Consider the following 14,943-nt stretch of genomic DNA (forward strand, 5'->3'; position numbering starts at 1 on the left):
AGGAGAGCGGGGAGGAGGCGGTGGAAGGAGAGGAGCCTTCCCCACGCCCATTCCAAATTTCAATATGGCTAGTTAGAAGATCCCTCAGGAAACCCACTCCAGTGCAAAAAACATAATGAAAGAAAAAGAAAAGAAAGAAAGTCACATTGTCATTTCATTATCCAACCACCCCCTCCCCCTGCCACATACGCACTTCCACCGAGTGGTTGGAATTCTGGTCTTCTTCACGGTCACTGTAAAACACACACACCCACATGCACACAGACATACGTGTGTGTGTGTGTGTGTGTGTGTGTAATTTACCTGGTGACTAGCTGGGGTGGTGTACCTGATTTAGCTGGAGACTTTGATTTGTAGGACTGACAACCTTATTATGCAGTGAGCTTATTATTGATATTATTCTGCTCTCGGTTGCCATGGCCACCTTGTGAGAGACATTCAATTTTCTCTCTTCCATCATCATTATCTATGAGGCCATCTGTTGTGGAAAATGAATTCAGCCTCATTTGCATGACTGATAAGCAATTTTTTTTTTTATCTATTTAACAGAAGGTCATATGCCGGGGATTTGGAGCTAGTGAAAAAAAAAGTGCAGAGAAAGCATGGGAGAGGATGAGTGGGGCTGCGTGGGGGACGTGGAAGTGAAGCGGACCCCTCAGGCCTCCAGCCGTCCTGCTGCATTTGTCGTCCCTGCCCGGGCGACATTTTTTTTCCCTGAGCCACTGCACACTGAGCAGAGGGAGAAGCCTTCCCTGCGGTCTTCGAGGAGCCGCTGATTTTCCCCCGTGGTTGGTGGGTGTCTTTCGTTTTTTATTCCCTGGACTGTGGGTTATGATACAGTGTTCGCTGAAGACAAAGCAAGCTTGGCTGTCTCTGGGGGCACACGTGTTCCCCCTGTCCTCCAGCGTGGGGACAGGGCTTCCTCCTCTGTGCTCTGAACTGGCTGTCACTTGCGGGTGAGCCGTGTGGTCCTGTTGTGAGGTACGTGGTGCTCGTTAGGATAATTCTGGGGACGTGGTGGAGACTCCGTGTTCTGTCCTGCATGGGCTCGTGCTGCAACCCTATTGTTTTCTCCTGTTAAAGTAATTTTCTGTGCTGAGACTGGTAGCTCAAAGGTTCCTGAGCCGGAGGTCTGTGGTCCACAGGAGTCTGTGAAGCGAAACGGTGTTAGGTTGCTGGCTTAACCATGATGCTGTTTATAAAACGAAAACAAAAACAAAAACCTCGCTGCATGCATAACACTGGATGGTGTGAGGCTCCCGAAGCAAGAACTTCCCAGACTTCATGGGAGTACTTTACATACAAATGAGCAGACGGTTTTACCCAAGTGCTGTTAAAGTCGTAGACATCCTTGATGTATTGCTGTATTTGTCTAATTATAAAAAGAAAGTTGATTTATATTCTTGAAATTGAGAATCTCAAATAAAGATTTTTAACAATATCCTCAATGTTTGAAGTTCATAATAACAAAACAGCATTTCACTTTAACAAAAATGTCTTTTAGTGCCACTCAAATAAATAAACTGAAAGTTCAGCTCCTTCAAGATAGATTGGACTAAAGCAATGAAAATAAATATTTAAATGTTCATATGAGAGTTAGCTATAGAAAACATAGAGCACATATTTTATTTATTTATTTATTTATTTATTTTAGAGCACATATTTTAAATTCAGCAGAAATTTAGTCATGACACATTCTTAAACTAAAATTATATAAACTGTAAACTAGTATGTTATTTATTAAATTGGGTGAAAGAGTTATCTAAGAGCTTTCTTGCTCCAGTATTTATATTTTTCACTGAACAAAATTAACATCACAGACAAAAGCAGCCCGATACCACCCTCCCAGACAGAGCAGGGTCTAATTGTTCAACTTCATAAAAGTCATGTAGCTTTTCAAACAGTAGATAAAGGTGTGTCTTACATGTAGGAAAAAATGCCATTATTTAACAATTAAAGTGAATTGCACAATATTTCTTTCTGTAAACAATATCATTGCATTTCTAGAAGTTTTCACCTCTCACAAACTTTCACTCCAAAGTGTTGCTTGTACATTAAAAATGCTGCTAAGTGACATCTACCAGAAAGAAGTTTGTTTTTCTCCTCTTGCCCTAAAGGAGCTCATGTGCTCCAATCACCTGCAGTGTAACCCTCCAGTTGCTAGCTAGGTCTCCCTGAAGTCGCACTTGAGTGTTCTCCCTTCTGCATGGGAGACAATAGGCCACTGCTGATATGCTCACTGCTACCACATTTCCTGGCTGGCTGCACTTCTGAAACTCTCGCCACCCCACCTCAGAGCTACTGGAAGCAGCACCCCTTGTTATATAATCCTTCCTTTCCTTAATCAGCCATATTTTTTATGTTTTAGCTTTAGTTCAAAAAGAAGAAATTAATTTTCCATGTTAATTGCATGCCAAGAAAGTTTAAAACAACAAAATCTGGATAGTTTATGGAGGTTATTTAAAGTAGCGTGAGGTTTTTTTTTTTTCTTTTCTTTCTTTCTTTTTTTTTTTTTTTAGGACTGTAGTCTAAGCATTAGCAATGTGGTACCTGGATCTATATTGCAATAGGAAGGATGGTGTCTTTGCCTTTTGATCTGCACTCATAGTCCCAAGATTGTGAGCAGAGCTGCCAACTTCTGAAAAGCCTAGGAGGTAGCACAGTTGACTCCCCCCACACACAACAAAAAAAAAGTTAATTACCAATCTTGGTTGGATTCTTCCTCGCCTTCCTGACATTTGACTGCTGCTAATTCACTGATTAATCTCATTAATGTGATTATAGTGGGATTTGGAACTGGCGGCCATTGTTCTGAGCCGCTGCTATTCAGTCTCAGCACCGCCACCTCATTCAGTTTTGCTGTGATTTCTCAGAGGCAGGCAGAGCCAGCCATTGTGAGCAGCCCTCTGCCTCCCTTTCAGCACCGGGAGCTGTCCGCACTGATAGCAGTCCTTCAGCCGCGAGGGCTCCCCACAGGCTTCCTGGCAATGTGGAAATGGCTCACTTTCATCACCTTAATGATCCTGCCCGTTGAGGTAGAAGTAGGAGCAGGCTTTATGGTCACAATTAGATGTTTTGAAGGTGGTGGCAGCAAAGATCCCTGTACTTGAAGATTGTTATTTTGTAAAAAAAATCTCCCAGCTGCCATTACATACACATTTTACTTTGGTTTTGAAATTATCAAGCATATGAACCTGAAAAATTACCTGTGTATGTATAATTGTGGGTTAGAAAACTGTAAACACTACGTCTTCGAAATAAAAATATTTATTCAAACATTTTCAGATATTAATAAAATTCCACTTTTGAAAGATGAGCAGGGTCCTCTGGTGTGACAGTAGGGCAGGAAGCATGCACGACACTTCACTCCAACTTCTCTGGAGTGAAGTCTCATCCAGCTGCACAGTGATGCCGATTTCTTAAATATGTGTTAGAAGCTGGGACCATGGTTGAGGGAGCAGTAATTTGTGACCACATAGGAGTGACATGCAGAAATTCTTAGGATCCGTGAAATGTGGTTTCTGGAATGTGTGGGCACTTTCAGAGAACAGTGTCCTGTAATGGGGAGCTTTCATTGTGCTTGTTCGGCCTTTCTCCTAATTATTTGTTTTTCACTCTTGAATTTCTTTACTCTTTTAAAAAATTTTATTCTTTTGTATATTCATATAAACTATTCATTTCACTGTCTGATCATTTCCCTCTGTTTTCTGTAAACTTTCGTGGATCAGGGTAAAAAGACAACTTATTTTGCCTTCAAAGCTTTTCTAAATTTTTCTAATAAATTATACTTAAAATTTAAAATATTGAATTAACCGTCTAATTATTTGTTCATCTGCCTTTACACAGGCAATTTTAAAAGCCAATTTCTTCTACAAAAATTAATTTTGTTCAGTGAGTGATATTTTTAAATCACATGTATAGACTAGACATTCTGACTCTTCCCATAGCCTATCTAATTTGAGAAACATTGTTTTAAAAATACTTATCACAGCCTCTGAGATACTTTGTCACTTGTTATGCATTTTACTGGTGACACCTTGACTTCCAGCAGCCTGAAGCTCTGCCTGTGTTTAGGTATTTGACATCCTCCGGGGGTAGGGGGGGTGGGAGGCAAGCCCAGTGCTCCTGCAGTTGGAGAGGGCTCGGCTGGGAACCCTCTTGGTCCAGAGCCCCGACTCCTCCTCAGTAACCAGCTTTTCAAATGCATCTGGCTGTGCCAGGGCGTCTAGTTTGGTGGAAAGTCTCCCCAGAACTCTGCCCAGAACCCCAGTGAGTGGCAGAAGCAAAGAGTGTCCTGTGTGGAGCTCTTCTAGACACACCATTGCCCGGCCTGCTGTGGGCACCATCAGGCCCTGAAGTTCAAGTCTAAAGAGCCCTTTCCATGACTCTTTCTTTTTCTTTTAAAAATTGGGTAGCATTTTTTAAAAAGGAGTAACAGAGAATAAACTTGAACAAAAATTGAAAATTACTATTATGTGTTTTGCCAAACTAAGTTTCTCCCTACCCAATTCCATAGTGCTACAATACTACGCCTGCCTTTGATAAACATTTATTCCAAACTAAAGACAAAAGATGCCACCAAGTTGAAGAATGGAATACCCTGTGTGTTTTCAGGTTTTGTGGGGGAGCCCTATCCACATACCATGTGTGGCTGGTATTAAAGCAAGACATTTTAAACTGGCATATCCCACGTATTAAGAATTCTACCTATTAATGACCATAAGTTGTGTGAGAAGTAGTTCAAAGTACTTCACTTCAGTGATTTGTTGTCTGATTTTTCTGACATCCGACATTTGTGAGGCATCAGCCCAACATGCTCCCATCAGGATGGGTTGCAGCTTGCAGAGGCTCAGTTTGCAGGAGCTTTGTGTCCTCTCTGTCTCCACCTCCCTCTCCCTGTCCTCTGTCCTCTCTCATTCACTCTGTCCCTGTTTGTCTCTTTGCCTCTCTCCCCCTTCACACCTGCATTGTTCAAGCGTACACACCGATTTTTCTATGCATGTTTCCACAATGAGACTGTTTTTAGCATTGACATCGTAATGAGTCCCCAGAGTACTTGCAGAAGTAGTCAGAGATGGCAGAGAAAATGTAAGCCAGGTGTTATAAAACTAGAAAGAATGCATAAAAGCTTATTTATTATGTGAAAAATTACTGATCAACACTGCCATATTGGGCTGTTCCATCAGGAAATTCTTCCTACAATATATCTCCCTCAAAGAGAGAGAGAGAGAGAGAGAGAGAGAGAGAGAGAGAGAGAGAGAGAGAGAGAGAGAAAGGGAAGAAAAAAGAAATCCCTGCTCCCTCCCCATGTGGGGATTATTAGAAAAGTTGGGAGGGGGAGGGGACGTTCTGGTGGAGAGAAGGGGCATTGTGCCGGGAAGATGGAACGGTGCAGGATATTCCCTGAAAGCTTCCCCTGCTTCCAGACTGCGGTGGTTTCTGGCAGGGCTCGCTGGGAAGGGAACAGTCCCCTGTAGCAACCGGTGAGCCTGGTTGCACTGTCAGGCGGACTCCGTCTTCAGAGGAATTACCGTGAGAAGGAGGAGGGTGTTCTGGGAAACTCAGGACTTCCATGTCCGCCTCCCCACGGGAGCCTCTGTCGCCACCGTGCTCCGTGGAAGCCTGCAGCGGTCAGTCCCCGTGTGGCGCTAGTGTGGACGGGAGCTGACGGAGGGGAGTCCTGGCGGGTGGGGTGAATGGAATGGAAATAGAGGCAACTGCGCCCAGCACGTGTGGTGGGCTGTCCATGGCAGGCACAGCGCTGCGCGTGTGAGCAGACTGAGGAGCAGGGGCAGGAGCCGGAGCAGCCTGCTTGTCGGCCACCACTCTTCTGCAAAAAGGTACCTCTTTCCTTCTATTTAAGGGTGGCATGCGAGCTTGGCCTGCCTGGCTGTGGTGGTCCCCAGCTCTCCAGGTGATTTCAGACCTTCTCTTAAGGACTTGAGCACCCATTGCTTCTGCACCCGCCCGCACCCTCAGCTCTGTCTGCTTACACAGTGGGACTCCTAAAACCGCATGGTTTGGTAGACAGTCAGCCAACAATGGACGGTCCTCAGACTCCCCTGTGCCGCTGGCCGCCTGCTTCCTGAGTTGTTGTTGGAGAAGTCTGTGCCTGAGAGGCGGCTTGGGGAGGGGGAGGTGCTGAGGTAGCCTTCAGCCTTTCCTGTGGCCTTGTAGCCACCGAGCTGGGACAGGCTTGCCCAGGGCAGTGGCAACGTTTCTCAACTCGAGAAGCCATTTATAAAATCAGCACTTTCCTTAAAAAAAGGAAAAATGCTAATGAAAGTCATGGATCTATGTTCTCTTTTGTATTTTTGTATTTTTGAAATCTTCCTGGGTCTTGTGTTTATAGAGTAAACTTTTCTTGTATTTTTTCTTTAAGCAACACTAAAAGGTTGACAACATTGTAACTTTCTTAGAGAAGAGTTCTGTCTCCTGTTTTAAAGGAAAATGATTAAAGAAAAAAAAAGAGCTCATACTGAAATGGAATAATATTGGGAGGCTGGCAACCAGGAAGATTTTGAGAATCACTTAGAGTTAACCCTTGAGTCCCCTCCTCCCAGCCTAAGAAGTGGTAGGGGGTCTTAGACCCACTTTTTGTTTTGTTTTGATGCAGCACCACTCAGAACACCCAAGGTTCAGCTGACTTCTGTGAGGTTTCTTTGGCCACAGCTCGGATCTACCATAGCATCCGTGATAGGGGAGATATTTTTAGATGTATTACCTAGCTGGTAGCTGTAGCAGCCTGGCTTTGGTGTTTACAGTTCTCGTCTATTACATTAAATACAGCACAGCACATGATACACATTCTGCTCTAGAGATTTAGAGGCCTGTGGGTACAATGTAGGAAGCGTACAGCATACATCCCAATCTTGTCTGACTGTGTTGCAAGCTTCATAAACAGGAAGGTTAGAAATGACTGGTTTAATCCACAGCCACAGCTTGAAAATTACCTAGATGAGTGATGAGTTTCCTCCCAGGTTAGGATTTAGGAGTGAATGTGTTTGTGTAGCTGGAAGGATGCAGCCCGACACAGGGTAAGTGAGCTCTGTGCTCCTCTTGTTCTGCGGCAGAGATGTGGTCTCCCAGGGAACCAGGGCTTGATGCACACAGCCCGGGCAGGACTGGCAGCCGGGGCCGCCTGGCTGCCGCCTTCTAATGGAGGCTGCCCTGGTCCCCAGGCAGAGCGCCGCACGCATGCCCGTCTCCCCGTCGTTTAGTGGTGTCAACTTATTAATTTCCATCTCCGACTTCAGGCCTGTTAGTTTCCTGTCTGAAAGCATTATTACTTTTGTCCATGTGGCAAAATAATTAGCATACAGATGAGCAGTGGCCCTGTGTCTGCGCGCCGATGGAGAGAAGCTGTGCACTGGGAAGTTGATTGGATGAATGGAGAACAAATGGTGGGCGTTCAAAAGCATTAGGAGAGTTTGTAGTCCTGGAGCAGGTTGGAGCTCTTCCTGGGTGAGTCCCTGAGATGGAAGGCAGGGGTGGCTGCCTTGGGGACCACGGCTTATCAGAAGATGGCTTAGCAGAAGGTGCCCAGTGGGACTGCAGGCGCAGATGATCCGCTTGGACCACTTTGTTGTGCAGTTCTTCAGGTTTCTCTTTGATATGCCCTGCAGGTAAATATGTCCTCTCCTCCTGTTGTTCCAGAGCATAGGCTCTGCTTCCCAAAGTGGAGCAAAGTTCAACTCCTTATGGTCAGTGACAAAAGGACAGTCATCTGCTGGTGGCGTGGGGTGGCCGCTCCATCCATCTTCCTGTGCATAAGTCTGAAGTGAAAATTAACTGTTTAGAGATTATTGTTTTCAGAAATTTGCAGCAGCCATTATTCAACGTGATTAATTAATATTTTCTGGAACAGTGTATCGAGATCAGCAAAATTAGCAAACGTTTCAATGAAAGCACAGACTAATTAGTTTTGACTAGTGTATATTTTTCCTAGCTGGAAGGTTTTAGCTCATCTAAACAGTAACTTACTGGTGATTGTGAAAATTGAACTGAAGTTTCTATTGATCGGAGAATCTACAGAGAGCAAATATAAAAATGAGCTCAGCCTTTGGTGTTCTCAGTTCTTTCCGGAAAAATGGAGATCCTTTTTGCAGATCAGTGTCCTGAGTTGGGAAGAGAGAGGAATGCTGTGGACCAGCACCTATTGTCACCAGTGGCTCTGGTTTCTTACATAATTCTGAGCTGTGGTGCTGCAATGTGGGTGCTTTGGTATTCAGTTAGACCTCCTTCCATCGGGGATTCACTGGTAAATAGTTCTCCCTGTCTTAGCAATCCCCGTTCTCCTTAAAAGGCAAGGTTTTCATTTAACTGACCTAATTATATCGTCTGCGTTTAAGGTGGAACTTGAGTAGAAATTATCATCCTTTAACTGTATTTTCAATGTTTTAGAACACTTAATGCTTTCATTGGCTTTTATTTCTAAGTTCTTTCTAAAAAGTGTTGCTCGGCATTGGTTGGCTTTAGACAATGACAGTGAATATTTGACAGAAAAATACAACTTTTTTTTGGGGGGGTGCAATTTCTTCTGTTTAAAATCCTATGCTTTTCCAAATAGGCAAAAATGCCTTCAATGAACCTAAACCTCAAGCCCAGATATTGGGAAACATATTAACCCCTTAAGGGAAGCTGTGAACTTGGTTTTGATCATTTTCCTGGACGTATTGCAAGTTTCTGATTATTTACATTGAGCAGTATTTTTTGCATAACAAGTGGATTCTCTATTTTTATATTAATGCATATGTATGCACACAAATGTTTTGCTCTCTATTTCATTTTAAATTATCTGATAAAGTAGAATAAGGAAAAGGCACTGAGTTTTAATGATATTTACCCAAGGTAACAAATACCAAATTGTTCTCAGATCTGTGAAGTCTTTCCTAGAGAAAAGTCGTGCTTATTTTCCCTTACTCCCTTTCCTTAGAGTGAGCCAAGCTCTATGTGAGTCGGATGCTGCTTTTCACGTTACCATGGCTGTAACTTTCTCGGGGCAGCATCCTTGCCTCTGGTCTTTAACCCCACTTGCTCACCCAAAGCAAGGGGCCCCGGTGCCCCTTATCCTGAGGTTCCCTGTGCTGGCTGCCTCTCCCAGCAGAAGCCCAGCCTTCCCTGTGGTTTTTGGGGACCAACATCACGTCGCGAGTTTCCGGTTGGCAGAGTTACTTTCTGCCACGCGCTCTCAGCTAGTGGCCCAGCTCCGTGGAGCTCGGGAGGGCTTGCCTGAGAGACAATGAGAGGTCCAGGCTAGGAGTGTGCTGGGGTGCACCAGCCTGAGGTGTGATTTCTAAGAGAATTGTTCTGTTTTTAGTTTCACTTTTCAGTTGAATATCAACTTTGGAAGGAAATACAGCCTTCCATAGCAAAATTGTCTAATTCATCCTTGAGATTCCAAATATTTTCCCAACTGTCAGGTGTCCTGACCTCCTGCTGCCTGTGGGTCTGTGGGAGCATGCTGTCCCACGGGGCTCCTCTGGCTGCGCATGCCCGTGCTGTTGTCTTGGTGGGGTTCCTACCGGCTGTAAATGGGAAACAGGCGAACATTTCTCTTTCAAAATGTGACTCGGCCTCATTTTCTTTAACATTTTGTGCTCGGATGTATTTTTGCACCCTTGGAAGCACATGGCTAACCCCCTCAGTGGCTTTGTGGGTGCGTACGTGTCGTGTGTAGGATGTGGTGTGAGATGTTGGGTGCAGGCTCCGACCTCTGAGCCTTCGTGTTGGTGTGTGTGCTGTAGACATACGTGTGCGCTCTTTCATGTTGTTGGGGAACTTCGTGACCCAGTGCCACACACTGGCTGCTCTTTTCTGAAGTCTCACTGCTTGCGTAGCACACTCAAATGGCTTTAGAGAAAATCACCTCGGGGACATTGACGATTGCTTGAGAAATTTTCAGGTGTGGAATGTCAGGCGTAGGACTCTGAATCAGACTACTTGGGATTAATAATTTATGGGGGGGGGGGCTTTCTTGGCACATCGACAGAGGCGTTCATCACAGGGTTTCTAGCTCCAGCACTGTTTTGAGAGGTACCTTGATGCCGTTACCTCAGCCTGGATCCAGAGTGTGTTTTAATGGCACTCCACAGAATGCTTTTTAAAAAGCCAGCCTTGCCCCTCGGTTCCAGAGATGGAAAGCAGTGGACATCTCCCAGAGGCCGGCTTTATGTCTGGCCCCATTTCCCCTCCTGGGTGCGGGCATTCCAGTGGCCTTGGCCTTCTGCACAGAAGCTGAAGGGAGAGAGCATTGTCGCCACAAAACAATGCTAGCCAGACTGGTGGTGGAGATAATCGAGTCTGCAGGGCACCCCATAGAGAGCCATCAAATCGAGTCTGCTCTGGAGCTGTCTGCTAGATTGTGAACCTTCAGAAATCAATGCTGCATCTGCCAGTGGGCCCTTTGGTTTGCTGAAACTCCCACCTGCCTAATGCATCTGGGCAAGAGCTTTTCAGAAGCCAGTTTCCTTCAGGATAAATTTAATACGTCTTGAGGGCCAGGCGCAAGCAAATTGATTCTATCTCTGCACCAGGAAAACTCATAAACATCTGTAAGAGCACGGATTTCCAGCAGCCCAGGATTAGAGGGTGCTATTCTGTGAAATAGTCCAGGCCCACTCCCTTCATACCCTGTGCCAGCATGGCATTTTTTAATTAGGAAGTTGATTAAAAAGGGCACGGTCGACCACGGATGCACGGTCCTCTGGCATTCATCCAGCTGTTTGTTGTCTGGGTCGGAGAAAGCGCTGCTCATCACCAGTTGCCAGGAAGAGGGGGCTGGCTGGGGGCCGAGGAGGTAGGATCGTCCCGCTCTGAGTGCTCAGGGCAGCCTTTTCTGCAGACAGTCCTGCTGGCTCCTCGGTGACCCAGTCACGTGCCCTTTGCAGATAACCTGGAGGTGGAGCAGCTACGTGGATCACTTGCAGGGATTCTGGGCTCTGGATTTCGGGGGGCAACAGGCTGTTTGCAATTTCCTGGCGCTGCACCTCATTTTGACCTTCGGGCTGCAGGTCAAGTTAGTGTTGATGGTGACTGTAGCCGTGCAGGCTGTGTATCCTCCAGAGGAATCGGTTTTGTTTTGCCTTCTTTTCTATCCCCCGGAGGGAAATCCCTTTCTTGCTGGATTTTTTCAGGGCTTCCAATATATTATCACAGGAATAAAATTCTATGCCTAATTGTAGTGTTCCTAAGGCTAATGTGGTGTGAACACTGCCATGTTAGGGATTTAACCCCATCCCTCCCTCTCAGTGTTTGAGCCCTTCCCCAAGAACAAGTGTACCCAAGAAAGCAGAGACTGACAGCCACCAGTGACTGACCAGAGACCTCAGAGCCCCTGGGCTTGGGGGTGGAGAGCTCTGGGGCTTTCCAGGACCTCTGGGGAGCCTGCTCAGAGCTCAAGGCAGGGAAGCATCCTCCTCCCAGTGGGACGGCCTGGCTGCTGGGCAGCAAGTTCCTCTTTTGTTCTGCTTCCCTCGAACCTCCCTGCAAATGTTCTAATCAGATTCTGCATTTTAGAAGAGGTCAGTGCTAGGCCAGCTGGAGTTGCAGTGATGGTGGACAGCCCAGGGGTCCTCAGCACCTCCTCCCAGGAAAAAATGTCAAGGTCAATGCTGAAGACAAAGGATGTGAGCCCTGGAAGGGGTTCCTCTCACCACTGTCCACCAAGTAGGTCATCCACACCCCAGGCTCAGGTGGAGGGCCTGCTAGGTGCCCAGAGAGGCAGAGCCGAGCAGGGCAGGTCCTTGCCTCATGCACATCTCTGCATGTGACATCAATGCACCCATAACTCTGATGAAGATAGTGATAAACACTTCCAGGGTGACTTTCCCTTGAATGTACTTTTACCATAAATTAGGTCACTTTCCTGACTTCAGAAGGGTCTGCCAAGTCTTGATTTCCCATTCTTGGATGATTAATATTTCAGGAATACAGGTGATCATTCTAGAAATTAGCATTTGGTTGCATAGCATTGTATCACTGTATTTCTCTGTTAATTAAATACAGGACTTGGGTTTTTGCATTTAGACCAGAGCTAAACGTTCTGGCTTTGTGAGGGTCATGGAAGGCTGGTCCTCCTTTGTCGAGGTTTCGTGTGTACGTTAGCTGTTCCTCTGTTGAGCAAGGTTAGGACTGAAACATGCTTTCTCTCACCTGAGGATGCAGAAGGCAGTGAACAGAATGCTATTTTGAGGAAGGAATGTTGGTAAATGTCAGGTGTCTGCTTTGTAATTTCAACACTTCAAAGCTGTTGATAACAGAGATCAACAACAGAACATTTTGGGTACAGCATGGGTCAGCCCTGGGCTGCTGACTGAGGGCCAACCTCCTGGAAGACCCTGGGCCGTGTGTACTCATCCTGCCCACACCCTAGGCCTGGCCGTCTCCCCACCTACACCCATGCAGAGGGATGAGGAGGAGGATTCAAATTAGCAGCTAGTCATGCACTTTAGGCCCTGCCAAAGGGAACCTGCCACGTGTCCACTGAGTCAGACCTGGCTGAACATACCTGCCTATTCAGAATTAAGAATTTTGCCGTTAAATCATGTAAAAGACAAGTTAAGTTGGAATTTGCATTTTATATTCTCTTACAGTCTGGAAGTTTAAGTAGCTCAGGCATCAAAAAGCCTCATGTCTTTGCTTAAAAATGGAATTCTAAGATTACATAAAGCCAGAGAAATATTGGTGGATGCTAACTACTTGAATAAAATAGGAAAAAAAAATCTTAATAATTTGCTCAGATAAATTTCAGTCTAATTTATTACTTATCCTTTGTCTAGCATTGCACATTTGGTTCTGAATTAAATGCATGAAAATTTCCACTGAATTTGCATTCTGAATCTTCCAATATCTTTTGCAATTCTTTTCATAGTACTGAGAAGAAAGGAGGTCGTCTTCCTGCCCAAATGTTTTTTAGCTAATATGCTGGTACTGGGATTTTGTTAGCTCAAAAACAATCCTTCTCCCCCAGAGACCCACACTGCAGTGCAAGCCAAGAAGTGTCGCGTCTGTCCTCCAGGGGCCTGGTGACACACCTGTTTACAAACGGGCTGGCCACCTGTTCCTCTAGCTTCAGAGTTAATGATCAGAACAGGATCTGATCAAGGGTTAGAGAGAGTGGGAGACAATCCAATTTGAGACAACAGGTCACTCTTTAACCTATACAGTAAATTTTGAATGTTAGAAAATATACTCGGCCTGTGATAAGTGTTTCAAATTACAAGCGTCAGCATCTGAGGGCTGGGTTCCGAGCACGTGCGGGGAGCGGCACAGCCTTCGGGCCTCTTTGCATTTTCAAAATCCAGTGAATAGAGATCAAGTCATTCTTATCAAAGGCATCGTTGACCTGTGAGGGCTACTGATTGGGCAATAAGCCCTAGGAAAATGGCCTCTATTAAGACAAACCGACCGAAGGGTCAAGAGGTCTGCACACTCCTGACCACACCTGCCGCGACCCTCTCTCCCCTCCTCCCCTGAGCACACTCGTGGGCCATGCGACACAACAGCCTGTGGGCTCCCAGGAGCGGCCCTGCTTGCTCCCGCCCTGGGTTTTGCTCAGTCGAGGGCAGATCTCACCACAAAGACTGCCCCTGGCTGATGGCATTGGCCTCCAGCACCCCATGCAGCTGGGCCCGATCCTACCAGCCTGCTGGCCTGGGCACTGCACATCTAAGGAATGCTTCAAGATCCTAATGCAACCCATGACAAAGACCTTGCCTTCCACGAGCTTCTAGAGGACATTCTCACCACGTATTAAACACTTACTCATCTTTTCAGTTTTATTTTTTCTGGGCTTCTTATTTTCCAAGTGAGACTTCCCATCCGTAGTCAACCTAGGCGATGACACAGAGCCGTGTGAAGGGTCTGGGTGGGAAGCAGCTTCCTCCCAGTCTGGCTCCCCACGTGATGTGGGTGGCAGATCAAGGGCTCCCCCTCCAGTGCCCCTGCTGGAGGAGAGGGGGCTGGACAGCACCGTCGCTCAGAGCCTCCCGGGTCCAACAGGGCACGGCTGTATGGGTCATCTTCACACAGGGACCACTCGGCAGCACTGATGTGTGACGTTGGGCTTGACATCCTCAGCAGAGGCTTGCAGGGAGCCCACCCCACACCAGTGAACTGGGGGCTTGGAGCAGCGGCTGCAGCTGGACTGGGGGGGTCTACTCTAGCATCTGAGATCCATGAACCAACCTGAGCTGCATTGTCTGGGAACTGAGATATGTGTCTGAGAATTAGCTTTCTCTTAAGTTCTCTTGTGGTCCTCTTAAGTTCTCTTCTCTCTTAACTTTGTCTGTTTTGTGGCCGTGGAGTTACTTTTCCTCAGGCATGTGTTCCTCAAGCAACTCAGGGTGGGTCTGAGAAGGGGTGCGCTTGCCTTGTGGCTCCGAGGCCTCAGCTCCGCAGTGGCATGGCTGTGGACAGATGGGGCGGGCACCTCACGGGCTTGCCTGGAACCTGAAGCCCAGCTCCTCTGTCCTTGTGATGACCCTTCCTTCTCAAGAAGCAGCTTTGAGGTGTGCAGAGGTTAAGGAGGAACCCATTTCTAGCAGCTAAAATCTGTTTCCCAGTCCGTGTCCTAATTCTCAGGGCCTGGCGGAAGCACCCAAGTGCCACAAGATCTGGTGGGTACCCATCAATGGTCAGCTCCACCATGGCAAGCCAGGGGCATGTTCTTCAGCTAGAGTGGGCCTGGACATTGTCCACACGATATCCCAGGGCTCAAGGATGCCCCAAGGCCCACAGTGGAGCCGGGTGGGATACAGAGAGAGAAGAAAGCCGTGGCACAGCTGGACGGGCCTTTTCCAGTCCTGAGGGCCACAGCTTCTTCCCAACTCCCTGTTAGCCAGGAGGCTGCCAGGAACATATGCAGCACAAGGAGGAGGACCGGAGTGGACGGAGGAAAGAGGACGGAGGGAGGAGGGAGGAGGGAGGAGGAAAGAGGAAGGA

General features: G+C 46.7%; 1 protein-coding gene across 27 annotated transcripts in view; it reads left to right on the forward strand.

The window, feature by feature from the left end:
- Positions 1 to 586: 586 nt before the first annotated feature.
- Myt1l (myelin transcription factor 1 like) overlaps positions 587 to 14,943 on the forward strand; it is a 340,605-nt gene continuing 326,248 nt past the window's right edge. For 17 of the 27 annotated variants that reach the window (XM_048804894.1, XM_048804908.1, XM_048804904.1 and 14 more), the window contains exon 1: positions 799 to 981. The gene's annotated coding sequence lies outside the window, so the exon portion shown is untranslated. The other 10 variants (XM_015480020.2, XM_015480021.2, XM_048804912.1 and 7 more) reach the window with 8 other exon arrangements.

The sequence above is a fragment of the Marmota marmota genome, unplaced genomic scaffold (genome assembly GCF_001458135.2).
Source record: "Marmota marmota marmota unplaced genomic scaffold, marMar, whole genome shotgun sequence".
Classification (NCBI taxonomy): Eukaryota; Metazoa; Chordata; class Mammalia; order Rodentia; family Sciuridae; genus Marmota; species Marmota marmota.